We start from the raw sequence: 13,891 nt of genomic DNA, 5'->3' as shown, positions 1-13,891 counted from the left end.
AAGAACTGAAACCAGCTCACCACATCAGCTGTCACCAAATGTTGGACCCCTCATTCATCATGATTGTTTCCTTGCCCCTCCCAAGTTCCTGTTTTCTTAAGTTCCTGTTTTCTTATACATTACTACATTTCTTGCCTGCTATATAAACCCTTGTTCATATCAGCGATCTGGATTTGAGACTGAGCTCCCATCTCCTCAGCTGCCAGCATCCTATTAAAGACTTCTTCCTTGGCAATACTTAATATCTTAGTGATTGGCTTTCTGTGCAGGAAGCAGCAGGGCTGAGTTCCAAACCCCTGGTGTTTTAGCAACAATACTGGAGGTATATGGTAAGGAAATTAAGATAATCGTTTTATTTTAAATCTAACATTAAATATAACATGTTAAAAACTCTAATGAAAACAAGGGAACATGTTTCACTTTTTTCATTACCAATTACTATTGGTAATTTGATACCAATGGTAACAATGGTACTATTTGATAGCAACAGTAATATTGGTACTATTACCAATATTGCTATTGGTATCAAATTATCAATAGTAATATAACTAGTAATAGTAATTACCAATTATAATACTATTATAGTAATTGGTAATTTGATACCAATAGTAACAATGGTACTATTACCAATAGTAATAGTAACTTTCTTGAAGTGACTGTCTCTCTGAAAATTGGTAATTTATCAGAGAGATACTAACTTTAAGAAAAGGATCAAATGAAAATGCTAGACATGAAACATAGTAAAAGAGATGAAACACTTTCAGAGCCTCATTAGTAAATAATACAGTTGAGAAAACAGTCAACTTGAAGATAAAACAACAGATATTACCTAATCAAGATGGGTAGAGGGTGGAAAAAAAGAGCGAGAGAGCAATACATATAAAAATAATAGTTAAAGTGCAAAACATCATTGCATTCCAGAGCTGTGGGATACTGGACAAAAAATCATCCACAGATTTGGACATACCACATTGCTGAGAGACAACATTGAGTAATACAGTCTCATGCCTCTTTTTATACATTAACTTCATTTTGAATAAAAAGCTTACTAGAATCTGCTGATTGTTTTATGAGGATATAGAGTTATTAACCCTCGGATATTCCCTAAAATGCTAACTTTTTAAAAATTAATACTGACAAAGTGAAAAATTTCAGGAGAAAAAATAACTCATATGTCAATATTCTCTCCCAAAGTTTGTTTTATTTACAATGATGTATAAAATATTAAAGTTTCTAAATTGGCCCTGTAATATCATCTTTCCCAATTTTGAACAGTCACCAGTAGATACATTTGAATACAGAAAAAACTAAAATTTGACATAAGGATAAAAAAGGAACATATATATTAATATCAGAATGAAACAAAGATGTCTTGAACATTTTTTATTTTTCATAGAGGTTTTATTCTTAGTTATCTCACTGCCATTTTAGTGAAACATCTTCTTAATGGTAAATCCATTTAAGATATTGGCATATGGCTGGGCATGGTGGCTCACACCTGTAATCTCAGCACTTTGGGAGGCCCGGGCAGGTGGATCACCTGAGGTCAGGAGTTTGAGACCAGTCTGGTCAAGATGGTGAAACCCTGTCTCTACTAAAAATACAAAAATTAGCTGGGCTTTGTGGCACACACCTGTAATCTGAGCTACTCAGGAGGCTGAGACAGAAGAATCACTTGAACCTGGGGGGCAGAAGTTGCAGTGAGCCGAGATCGCACCACTGCATTCCAGCCTGGGTGACAGAGTGAGGCTCCGTCTCAAAAAAAAAAAAAAAAAAAAAGATTCTGGCATACACAGGACTGCTATAATAAACTCTATTAGTACTCAGCAACATGGATGGTATCAGATTTTATTACATTACGTGAGAAAACTGAGGCACCAAAGGATAAATACTGCCTGTTCTTGCTCACATGATGGAGCTAAAAAAGTGACTCTCCAGGAGATAGAGAAGAAGGGTGGTTAGCAGAGGCTGGGAAGGGAAGGAAGGACAGAGGATGAAGAGAAGTTGATTAAGAGATACAAAAATGAAGTCAAATAGAAATTTATAGTATTTGATAGTAGATAAGATCTACTATCAAATATCAGAATAGCAGATATTCTACTAGATCTTATCTAATAAATTAAGTTATAGTATTTGATAGTACAGAAAAGAAATTTAGCTAACAATAATTTATTGTATATTTTGAAAGAGCTAGAAGATCTATAATGTTCCCAACACAAAGAAAAGATAAATGTTTCTGGTTATAGATATCCCAGTTGTCCTGATTTGATCATTACGCAATGTATATGGGTATCAAAATATCACATGTACCTTCAAAGTATGTGCAATTATTATATATTATTTAAAATTTTTGAAAGTTTATCACCAAATGTTATCCAATTTGACAGATATTTCCCAGTTGTATAGTAGACTACATTCTAGATATAAATTTCTACATACTGTCCTAAATTTTAAAAGTTAATTAGATATTTACTGAAAACCTCATTTTCCAGCTAGATTCTCTGTACTACTTTTTACAGCCTCAGGTTGAATACCATTTAATTGAACCATGTGTGTTTGCTTAAGTAAGTCAATCAATAATATGGTTTAAAGAAGACTGATCCGTAATTTTTCATTCTAGTGAAACACTTCAAAGTGTTAAGGTTAGAGAAGAAAATAATCACCTGTTAAATTGTAGAATTAACTTTTGAAAAACATCATGGGAAAATTATGGCCACAAGCAAAGCACTGTGCCGGTAGTCCTACTGACAATAGGTATTAAATCAAGATTGTTTGGTCACTGAATATTTAATTTGCCTTAGGAGGATGTTTGACTTTATGTGTTTAAATTTTGATTTGAATTTGTTACACAGCAAATTTTCTTGGGTGGTTCTGAGAACAGTTTCAATAGTGTAAAATAGACGTAGAATTCTATGGTATTTTAATTAATTCTATGATATTTTAATTGTAATTGTAATAACTTTAAAATGCAAGACAGATGTACACAGATATTTATGCCTGTGATACATTAAGGTTTACTCAAATATGAGTGAAGGTAAAAGCTTGCCACAGACATGCCAGTGTTTTGCACTTAGTGTTATGAATTCATCACTTCATTGTTTTGACAGTATTATAAACTTCCCCTTTTTTAGTATTATTTTGTAAAAAAGATATCTTAATATACCTGCAAACTGTAAGAGGAATAAGCTCATATTTCCTAGCAATATACATATACTGATACCCCTTTGTATGTGACCATCAAAAACAATCAATTCAAGCCTGGCGTAGGGGTTTCTCTGATCCCACGTCTGCTCTCCAGTCTTATGATTTGTATATCTCTGTCTGTTTGTCTGTCATTCATGATATGTATGTTAGTTTCTTCAAGCTCACAAGATAATTGCTGTGCTTTTAGTCACCATGTCTTCATTATAGGCAAATAAAAAAGGAGAAGAGCAAAAAGCCAAGGACACAATGTATATTCCAATCCTCTTTCATTATTAAAAAAAGGATTTTTGGTAGTATATACAGTAATCTTCTATTCACATAGTATTGTTGGAATTTCTATGAACAAAATTCCTTCTCTGTTTATGAGGGAAAAGTAGAGACTGGATATTGTGTAGGCAGTGTTTCTCATAATGTTCCAAGTAGTAAACTAATGAAGTTTCCCTCTACCCTTTCTTCTTATGAAGCACATCATTGTAGTAATAGTCAATACAATTTTAAATATTAAGATATAAAAAATTGAGTACATGTCTGGTAAACCTTTGAATTAGATCACGTGCTACTTATAGCAATATTGGCACTAGGCACATTTCCACTGTAATATTATAGGAGGAGATACTGAAATTTACATTATATATATCAGCAATGAAATAATTTTAAGCTATGTTGCTGATACTTCGTTATTGGTACAATAAAGTATTACAGGTGCTATGACTGCCAAATACCTGCCACAGTTTAGTTTTTCTTTCCTTCCCTGATATCATGTGGAATATACTCAGATCATATATTTCCTCTATGTACTGTCTCTTGGTGAATTCAGTGTGTTTCCTTATCTGAATTTTTTTTTTTCTAATGAAGGACATGTGTCCTTCATTATTGAGTTAGAATTATCTTCCAAATAATTAAATCTTCCCTCAAGAAATAACAAATAAAACCAAAACACATTTTTCAAAATTTCCAGCACTTTTGTCTCTGTAGGTTAGATGAGAAGATGAAGACGTACATTAATGGCTGTTTGTAATTGAACTTTCATGTAAATTGAGTCTAAATCTATATTAGTTCTCTTTTTCTTATTAAATTAGTAATTATTGTGATTATCCCTGGAGCTGTGATTGTTTGACTTAGTAGCTATATTTATAATTTTTTTGTAGAAGACCCTTTTATGATGTATACATTTTTTCCTGGGAAGTTATTTTTCCTCCAAAATCATATATAGATTCATCTGAAACTCTAATGACAATATCCACCAAAATTTAAAATCTTATAATAGTAATTTTATCTCCCAGTATTTCAGATATACCTGAATTGGTTAATGAGTCTGATGCTGGCAGTGAGTAAAGGTATTAGAATTTCAGTAGTGATAATACCAGAGGTGAATACCTATTATGATCAAGGCACAATGAAAAAAGACTTTCTGTGGTAGAAGGTCTATGATGGCCATGTCTTATTTGCAGAAAATGTGGACAAAAGGGAACCGTTATACACTGTTGGTAGGAAGGTAAATTGTTACACCCATTATGAAAAATTATATGGAGGCCCGATCCTGCAATCTCATTTCACATCTGGGTATATATTCAAAGGAAATAAAATCATTATCTTGAAGAAATATTTCATTTTCATGTTCATCACAGCATTATTCACGACAGTCAAGATCTGGAAACAGCCAAATTATTCACTGGGAAGTAAATAGATGAAGAAATTGTGGCATATAGAAATATTATGCAACCATATAAAGATAAGGAAATTCTAGAATTTGCGACATGAATGAAGCTGGAGGGCATTATGCCAAATAAAATAAGTCAATAATGGAAGGATAAAAAAGTTCAGAATGGTGTGACTTATATGTGAAATCTAAAACAACAAAAAAATTATATTCATTGGAACATAGTATAGAATTGTATTTACCAGGAACTAAAGTGGGGGAATGGAGAGATGTTGGTCAGAGGGTACAAAATTTCAGTTATAAAATGAATACATTCCGAAGATCTGCTGCACACCATGTCGTAACTATAGTTGACAATGCTCTATGTTTTATTTGAATGTTCATATGAAAGTAGATCTTAAGCATTCTCACCAAAACTTTTTAGAAAGTAACTATGTGTGGGGATTGTTGTGTTAATGAACTTTATTATGGTAATCATTTCATGTTGCATATGTATATCTAATCATCACCTTGTACACAGTAAGTATATACAATTTTAGGTGTCAATTATGTCACAATAATGCTAATTTTTTAAAAAATGCCTTGCCTGCAGAATGCCACTATATGCATTAAGATTTTCTTTTGTATTGTTTATGTTAAGAGTACAGAAACAGAAGTGTGGCTTTAAAAACTTAAAGAGATTTGATAAAACAATTTACTGTGTTTAGTTTATTAAATTTTATAAACTGCATTAGAGAAAAAGACTTATACACTTAATCACATTAGATTAATCTATAGTAAAATTCAAAACAGAAAATCAAGCCTGGAATAATTTCCTATATTTTCTGCTGGATCTGTCAAACCTGTCGAGGATAATACAATTAAAACATCTACAGAAGTCATTATGAATGTTACTGTTATTGAAGTTGATAAATGAAGTTCTCATTTCAATTAAGAAACCTGTAAGAGATGAGTGTGATGTTTGTTGGTTTTTATGGAATACAAGAAAATTGTGAAAAAATATTGATTTATCAATGAATGCCAAGGCCTAGAAATTGGTTTTATTTTCTTTAAAATGAGAGACAGAGAAGTGAATGTTATTCAAAAAGACTACTGTAAAAATAGTAGTTATTGGCCTTTTTCACTTACACAATTTTAACAGCAGAAATAAAACTTTATTTGTAGATATTTTCACTTATTAAAAAATGTCCTTCAAAAGGAGACCATAGAAGTTCTTGGTTTCTTATCAATATAAAGACAAATTGGCTGCTCTTCAGTTTATGAAGTAAAACAAATTGTGTTCATTAATAAAGGCTGTCAATTTAAACTGAACAACAGCCCTAGTAACCTAGAAATTACTCTTTTTCTTACAGGTATGTATTCTTCAATAGTATGGTGACTGTGTTTCCACCAATTAACTATATGCCAATCATTTTCACTTCACTTTAAGCTTGCTACCATAAACTGAAAAGCATATCACATGAAATATTCTTTTGATTTGTTTGACATTGTAATTTTTTCTCTAGGTAGGAAATAAGAAAGCATTGTCACATACACTCTTAATAAAGAAAAGCATCATTGAAAAATTAAGTTATTTTGAAAACAATTTGAAGACAGAGATTCTGAGAGTTATTATGAGTGGCTGTGTACAAAGAAATCGTAGAATTTGAGCAAAGTTACTCTAGCATAAGTTGGAAGAAACATAAAATTGTCATCAATAAAACAGGGAGAAGTTCAACTCAAGGTAGATAAACAATATACTTTGAAAGCAAGGTCAAATACAGACTAGCATTATAAAAACAGTGATAAAAATAGAAAAATGAATCATCCTAAAAAGAAGCACTCTAAATATAAATTATCTAACAAAGCAATATCCAAAACTATACATACAAAAAAACTTAAAACAGAGATTCAGAAAGGTTAAATGTTTTAAAATGAGTCAAAATATATCAGGTGAAAGGACAAAAGAAAACAACATTGTTTTCAATCTTAATATTAGACAAGGTAAACTGAGACATATAAAAACACTTAAAAGATAGTAAGAGATGTTTATGATACTAAAGACTGAAACTCACAATGTGGTTATGTTAGCAATGTTACTGCTTCAAATAAATCAGAATCGGCTTTCAGAAAAAAAATAAAGGCTACAACAGCTATAATAAAAAATGTTTTTTATAGTTCAGTCCAAAACAGATCAAATGGGCAAAACTATTATAGATAAGAAACACACAACACATCATCAAGAAGGTAGACTGTATAAATAAAACACTCTGAACTAAGATAGTAAATAATATAACTTATTTTCAAGTGCACATGAAAATCAGCTATATTTTAGGCCCCAAAGTGCTCTTTAATGAATTCCAAATAATAGCGTTGGAAAAATAAGATAGAAATTAACAAGACTGCAAAACCTCGGTCACCTAAAACATCAAAAACATTATTTTTAACATGTAGGCCTAAGGGGAAAATTGAGTGGTTGCATTTAGTTAGAAGAATGGTAATTCAATAATTTAATAGTCTATGAAATATAGTAAATAATTATGAGGGGACAATATATTGCATAAAATACTTACATCAACAGTAAGCAACAACAATGTAATGAATTATGTACTCAAAACCAAAAACAGAAAAATAGCTTAGCAAGATAGAGGGAATAAGAAGAAAGGTGGAAAGCAGAAGGAGGAAAAAATTAAAAGAAAGTTAAAAGGCCAGGCAAGGTGGCTCATGCCTGTAATCCCAGCACTTTGGGAGGCTGAGGCAGCAGATCACCTGTAGTCAGGAGTTTGAGTCCAGCCTGGCCAACATGGAAAAACCCCATCTCTACTACAAATACAAAAATTAGCCAGGCATGGTGGTGCAAGCCTGTAATCCCAGCTACTTGGGAAGCTGAGGCACGAGAATCACTTGAATGAGAGTGGTGGAGGTTGCAGTGAGCTGAGATCATGCCATTGTACTCCAGCCTAGGCAACAAGAGCAAAACTCTGTCTCAAAAAAAAAAAAAAAAGAGAAAGTTAATAAATGCAAAAATCATTAATTTGAAAATGTCACAATTAAAATAGTAGACAAATTAACATGGGAGGGAGAAAGCACATATATACAAATTTTACATCACAGAAAAAACATCCAAAACATATACTTTTTTAAAAAAAAAAAGAGAGAAAAAAACTAAACCTATTGTGGGAATATTTTGTACAACTCAGTGAAAATAGAATAAAAATGAACAAATTAAATAGTTTTGTACAGAAATATAATTACCAAATATGATGCTAGGTAAGACAGAAACCATAATCAAATAAACAAAATAAGAAATGCCCCTTGAGATAAAACTGCCAGGCCAAGATGTAACTTCAAGGAAATTTTACCAAATTTATATCATATTTACCTCATGAGTATTCCCCATGGATATGTGTTCAAAAATCTCAATACTAAGCTAACACAGAACAAAGAAAAGCCTAGAAAATTTTCTAAATTTATTAATAAATCAAGTTGATTACCAAACCAAATTATCATATACACAAATGATGTATTTGTGTGTGTATACAAAATCTTAGATAAAATAATAGCAAAAAGTCAAGACATTTTTTATTCAAACTTAATGGGTTTAGGAATGAAGGTTACTTATTCTCATTTCATATTAAAAATGTATTATTATAATGCATTGCACAGCCAAGGAGAAAACATATAATTATCTATGAGGCTGAATAAAAAATATAACACAATTCAATAATCAATGATGACTGGTAGAATCCTGGCCCCTTCTCTTCTTGGGTGGAACCTGGGATTCAATGTGAGAGGCAGGAGGCACACTAGCAGGACTCTGGCTTTGGAGAGGGTCCCGGTTTCCCTTTTTGCCCAATAAATTCCATTTTTTCCTACCCTTAAAAACGTGAGCCTAATCTCTCATAGCATATGACACAAAACTGCTCTTAGCTGAACTAAGGAAAAAGTCCTACAACAGTACTAATTCGGGGGAAGAAAGGAAGATGTCACACGAAACTAGTGGGGTGCAAATATTAAAACCAAATTGAAAAAGTCAGTGAAGGGAAATAGGATTTCTCATATAATAAATACGCCTTTAGGAAAAATATATGGATGAGAAAACCAATAGTACATAAATGGTACTTAAGAACTTATAAAACAATTAAAATTAATAGCCTTCATTGTATGCTTTGACCTCATGTAGGATGGTAGTAAGGACTTCTGTTAAATAATTGTGGATGTGACTATGTTAATATGGGAATTGTTGAAAAAACAGATCCTCCATAAAAATACTTGAATACTTAGCAATTATACATTGCTTGAAATTTGTTCCAAACTTTTGTGGGTTGGGAAGTAAATGGGCTGTGGTATAGGTGAAATAAGATTTTCTGTATATTTATAATTGATAAGGTTGGGTGACTGATGAAAATTCATAATAATATTCTATTTTTTATATATTTGAAATTTATTATGAGTTTAAAAAACAAAAAATTTAGAAACAGAAATATATCAATATGAATCCATTCAATGAGAAACTTATTTTGTATTGACTCTCATTTCCAGCAAGTGTAAATTTATTCTATTTTAAAGTTATTATATACATTAAAAACTAATATTAAATATAAATATGATTTATATTTAATATTAATATAGTCAAAACTTAAAAGTTCATAGGAATATATTAATGAAATTCAATTTAAAAGTTTATAAATTAGACAATCTATTAAAGTTTCAATTGACTTAATTGTCATAAAAAAACTGTCCAAAATGGCGATTTAACTTGTTTCAATTTGTATGACATAACCAAAAATGTATGTTTATTTGTTGTTGGTACTTATTTGTACTTCTTAGACTGTTAGGAATGCATCATTTTTCTTCCATGGCAAAGCTCATTAACAGATCTTCATAGAAAAAGAGAAGCCAAGTATTATTTAAATGCTATTCTGGTGAGCTATGACTTCAATCTAGTTAAAAATATTAAACTTAACTGTCTTTAAGACTATTACATTAATATATACAATATATTATTTGACCACATTAATGAACATTTCATCTTTACAGAATGAAATAAAAGTCAGTTTAATTTATTTGTAAGACTATGTTGAAGCGAGATCTTCATGAAATTAGGTAGAAATTAGAGGTTTAAATTTTTTTCCTGTCAAACAAACCAACAAAATGGGACATTTTTATTATGAAATACCATCAGAGCAAAATAAAAAAACGAAATTGTCAACTTGACCAAAGAAATTGAAAATAGTCATGGTAAATAAACATGGGAACCGAATCATTCTATGTAATATGTGCATATTGGTGCATTAACAAGTAGTTAATACATAAAAGTTACATAAAAGATAAAAGCTTTTGGATTTTTGGATATTTGCTAGAATTAAAGTAACATGTAAAAGACAGTGCATCAGCTTTTCTGAGGTTTACAAAGAGTAAAGCTATCTAAATATAAAAATCTCTTCCCAGGATTTTCATGAGAGGTGAGAAATCTAACTTCCCTTCTATTACATGTTAAATTATGTTTAGGTAGTATGGGAAAAAATGCTTTCAGAAAAATACTAAAGACATGTGAATGACCAATGAGCAGTGAAAGTTTACAAACAAAATAGATTTATGAATCTTTTGACAAATCTTTCTAACTTATCTAGGTATTTTTTCAAAGCCTACATCACATGTTGAAATTAGTTTTAATGTGGAATATTAGGGATTAGAAAACCGCAATAAGTTTATATTTAATGGCATGTGAGATATAGTATTTTTAAATGAATATATATATTTGGAATATATTTTAAATATTTTGTTTGGAACATTGTCAACATCTGAGCTAACTTTTTATGAAGGCAGGAAGATTCTTAAATTGCAATTTTAGAATAACAAATGACATGATACCTGTCTTAAAGTTTCTGGCATGAACCATTTAATTTTGTTTCTGTATATATGGTATTCACCAACATGTTACAAATTTTAAAAAATTATGACATTTGAAAAATAGCCATTAAGAATATTTCCTCCTAAAGAGGAAGTAAATCAATTTATTATGATAAACTATCATTACAGATTTTATTATTATGTTACTTATTTATTATTTTACTACTATTATTATTATACCTCAGCTGCAACTATGCTATGAAATGGGAGTTCATCATCATCTTTTAAGCTTCAACATAAAAAATTCTGAAAAATATAGAAGATGATTATTGGAATTAACTAATAGCTGCTACATTTACTTAAGAGAAGCTATTAAATGGTGCAATGGACAGATTAAAAAGTGATCATGATGTTTCTTGCTCTTTGTGGTTCCTGCTTTTGAATCACTTCCTCTCCCTACTCTGAGAAGAATGTGTAACTTGCTTCTAGCCTGGAGAATATGGCAAAGGTATGCCATATGTGTTACATTTGTTAAGACTCCATTTGTTAACTTACTTGCCCCAATCTTTCTCTCTATGTGGTTGGTTTTGAAGAAGCAAACTGCCAGAACTCTACAACTGTAAGGATATGAATTCTAACAATGACCTAAGGGAGATACTAAACAGATTTTTCCCCTGGTGGAGCCTTCTGATTATAAACCAGCCCAGGATGATACTTTGATTTCAGTCTTGTGAGGCCTTAGGCAAATGACTCATCTAATTCACCTTTGGATTTTTCACCTGCAGAAACTATGAGGTAATAGGTGGGTGTTTTTAAAGGTACTAAGATTTTCTTAATTCATTATGTTGTATATAAAACAAATATGAATGGTCAAAAATAAGACTAACAAATAGGTATTGGAATAGATCTGACATTATTGTTTGCCTGGCAAGCAAGAAATATATTACTCAAGTATTTGTTTAACAGGTTTCTTAAAAAGACATTGGAAACTGTAGAAAGAGAGTAAAAAAGGGAGAGTACATCAAGTAATGTGAGAGTCTGAAGTGAAGGGTCTGGTTGGCTCATTAAGTCGGTGACAATATCTTTATTGTTATCATCAACTTTTGCAGGATTTAATTAAATTTTCCATCATTGGTGTGAAAAGGCTTTGGTTCAAATGATTATGAGATGAAGCGCATTGAATATTAGAGTGACTAGGATGTTTCAGCAGATGTTCTCATATGCTTATGAAAAAAGTCATATTTGTTTCTCTTTTCTTTCTTTCTTTCTTTTTTTTTTTTTTTTTTTTTTTGAGGCAAGTTCTCACCTTTTTGCTCAGGCTGGATGTAGTGGTGTGGAAGAGTTGGAGGCTACTGTGAGCGATACTCCTGCATTAGCCTCCCAAGTAGCTGGGACTACAAGTGTGTTGAGACCAGTATGGCCAATATGATGAGACCCTTTCTGTACAAAAAGAAAAAAAATGCAAGAAAAGTTTGCTGGGTGTGGTGACAGCTTCTGACCTCAAGTGATCCTCCTGCCTCAGCCTCCCAAAGTGTGGGGATTACAGGTGTGCATTAGTCCATTTTCACATTGCTAGAAAGAATTGCCTGAGACTGGGTAATTTACAAAGAAAAAAATCTTTAATTGCCTTACAGTTCCTCATGGCTGGGGAGACCTCAGGATACTTAGAATCATGGCAGAAGGCGAAGGGGAAGCTAGGCACATCCTACATGGCAGCGGGAAAGAGTGAAGGAAGAAGTGTGAAACTGTTAAACCATCAGATCTCATGAGAACTCACTCATTATAATGAGAGCAGAATGGGGGAAACTGCCTCCATGATTCAATAACTTCTCACCATGTCCCTCCCTCGACACATGGGGGTTACAATTAGAGATGAGATTTAGATGAGGATACAGAGCTAAACTATACAAGGAATAAGACATCATGAATGACTATCGTTTTTGAATTAACATTGGTGATGTGGGGAACTCCTTCGGTCTATATCAATCTTTCTCAAAATGAGGTCCCCAGAAAAACAGCAGTAGCAGCCTTGGGAAATGTTGGAAAAGCAAATAATCAAGGCTTACTTCAGATCTACTGAATCAGAACATCTGAAAAAATTACGGCGTCTGGAAATTTGGTTTTACGAAAGAGTCCAAGTGATTTTCATTACCCTAGATTTTGAGAATCAAGCTAATACGTTCATGTTTCAGTAGATGAAGAGAAACTAGGCACACACTGGAAGAAACACCAAGCCTTACTTTCTGTTTCCCTAATCTAGAGACTTGAAGATAACCAGCTAATATTTATAAATAAGAATATCAGTGAAACCAGACAGGGTGTCATTGTAGTTAGAGAACATTTGGGAGAAGAAAGCTGGAAGAAACAGCTTGAGGTGAGGTGCATGTGATCTAAAAACAGTGACATAGAACAAACATCTGTATAAATCTATGTATAGGGTTAAAAGAATCAAATCCTTGATAGGGACTGCAGCAAAGACATAGCAGTGAAGAACTGAAGTTCAATTTCAGTTTTACCTTACCTTACCCTATACTACATCAGAAAAAAACAACAGAAAGAACAAAACTTTAGCCAGAGGATAAAAATAAAAATTCTTATGAAAAATCGCTGTATTTTATAAAAGGAAGGTGTAATGAAAATATCTTAAAAGATAAATGCTCTCAAAGAAGATTTGGAGTTTGGAGTTTTCAAATAGTACCATAGAAGAAAATATCTAGAAAAAAATATTCAGGTAAATTAAATAACATGATCTTTTGAAAATGACATAGAAAAAATATGACAGTAATGAAATACAAAAAGATAATAGGTCTAAGCAAAGAAATCATATATACATGTAGCTTATAAATATATCAAAAATCAAAAAACCCTGACATGACATAAAACTGGTTAGTCTTGAATCTGTCTCACAAAAATACAGGAAAAAATAAAATGTAATTTTTGTAGGTAGAATCTTAGACCAAGGGTTCAATCTAGGTCCTGCTGCTCTCTGCACAGAAAGGCAATCACTGAGACAACAAGTATTGGCAGGAAAGAAGGCTTTATTTGGGTGCTGCATGCAAGGAGATGGAAGATCTGTCTCAAATTTGTCCCTTTGAACCACTAAAATTAGGAGTTTATATAGAAGGAAAAAATATATATCCATATGGGAACACAGGAAACAGGGAGGGGTAAAGAAGAGGAGTTGGTCAAAGAAGC

This window comes from Sapajus apella, unplaced genomic scaffold, assembly GCF_009761245.1.
Source record: "Sapajus apella isolate SASKATOON/1434 unplaced genomic scaffold, GSC_monkey_1.0 scaffold9, whole genome shotgun sequence".
Classification (NCBI taxonomy): Eukaryota; Metazoa; Chordata; class Mammalia; order Primates; family Cebidae; genus Sapajus; species Sapajus apella.
The sequence above is the reverse complement of the archived record's forward strand: the minus strand, read 5'-3'. Positions refer to the sequence as shown.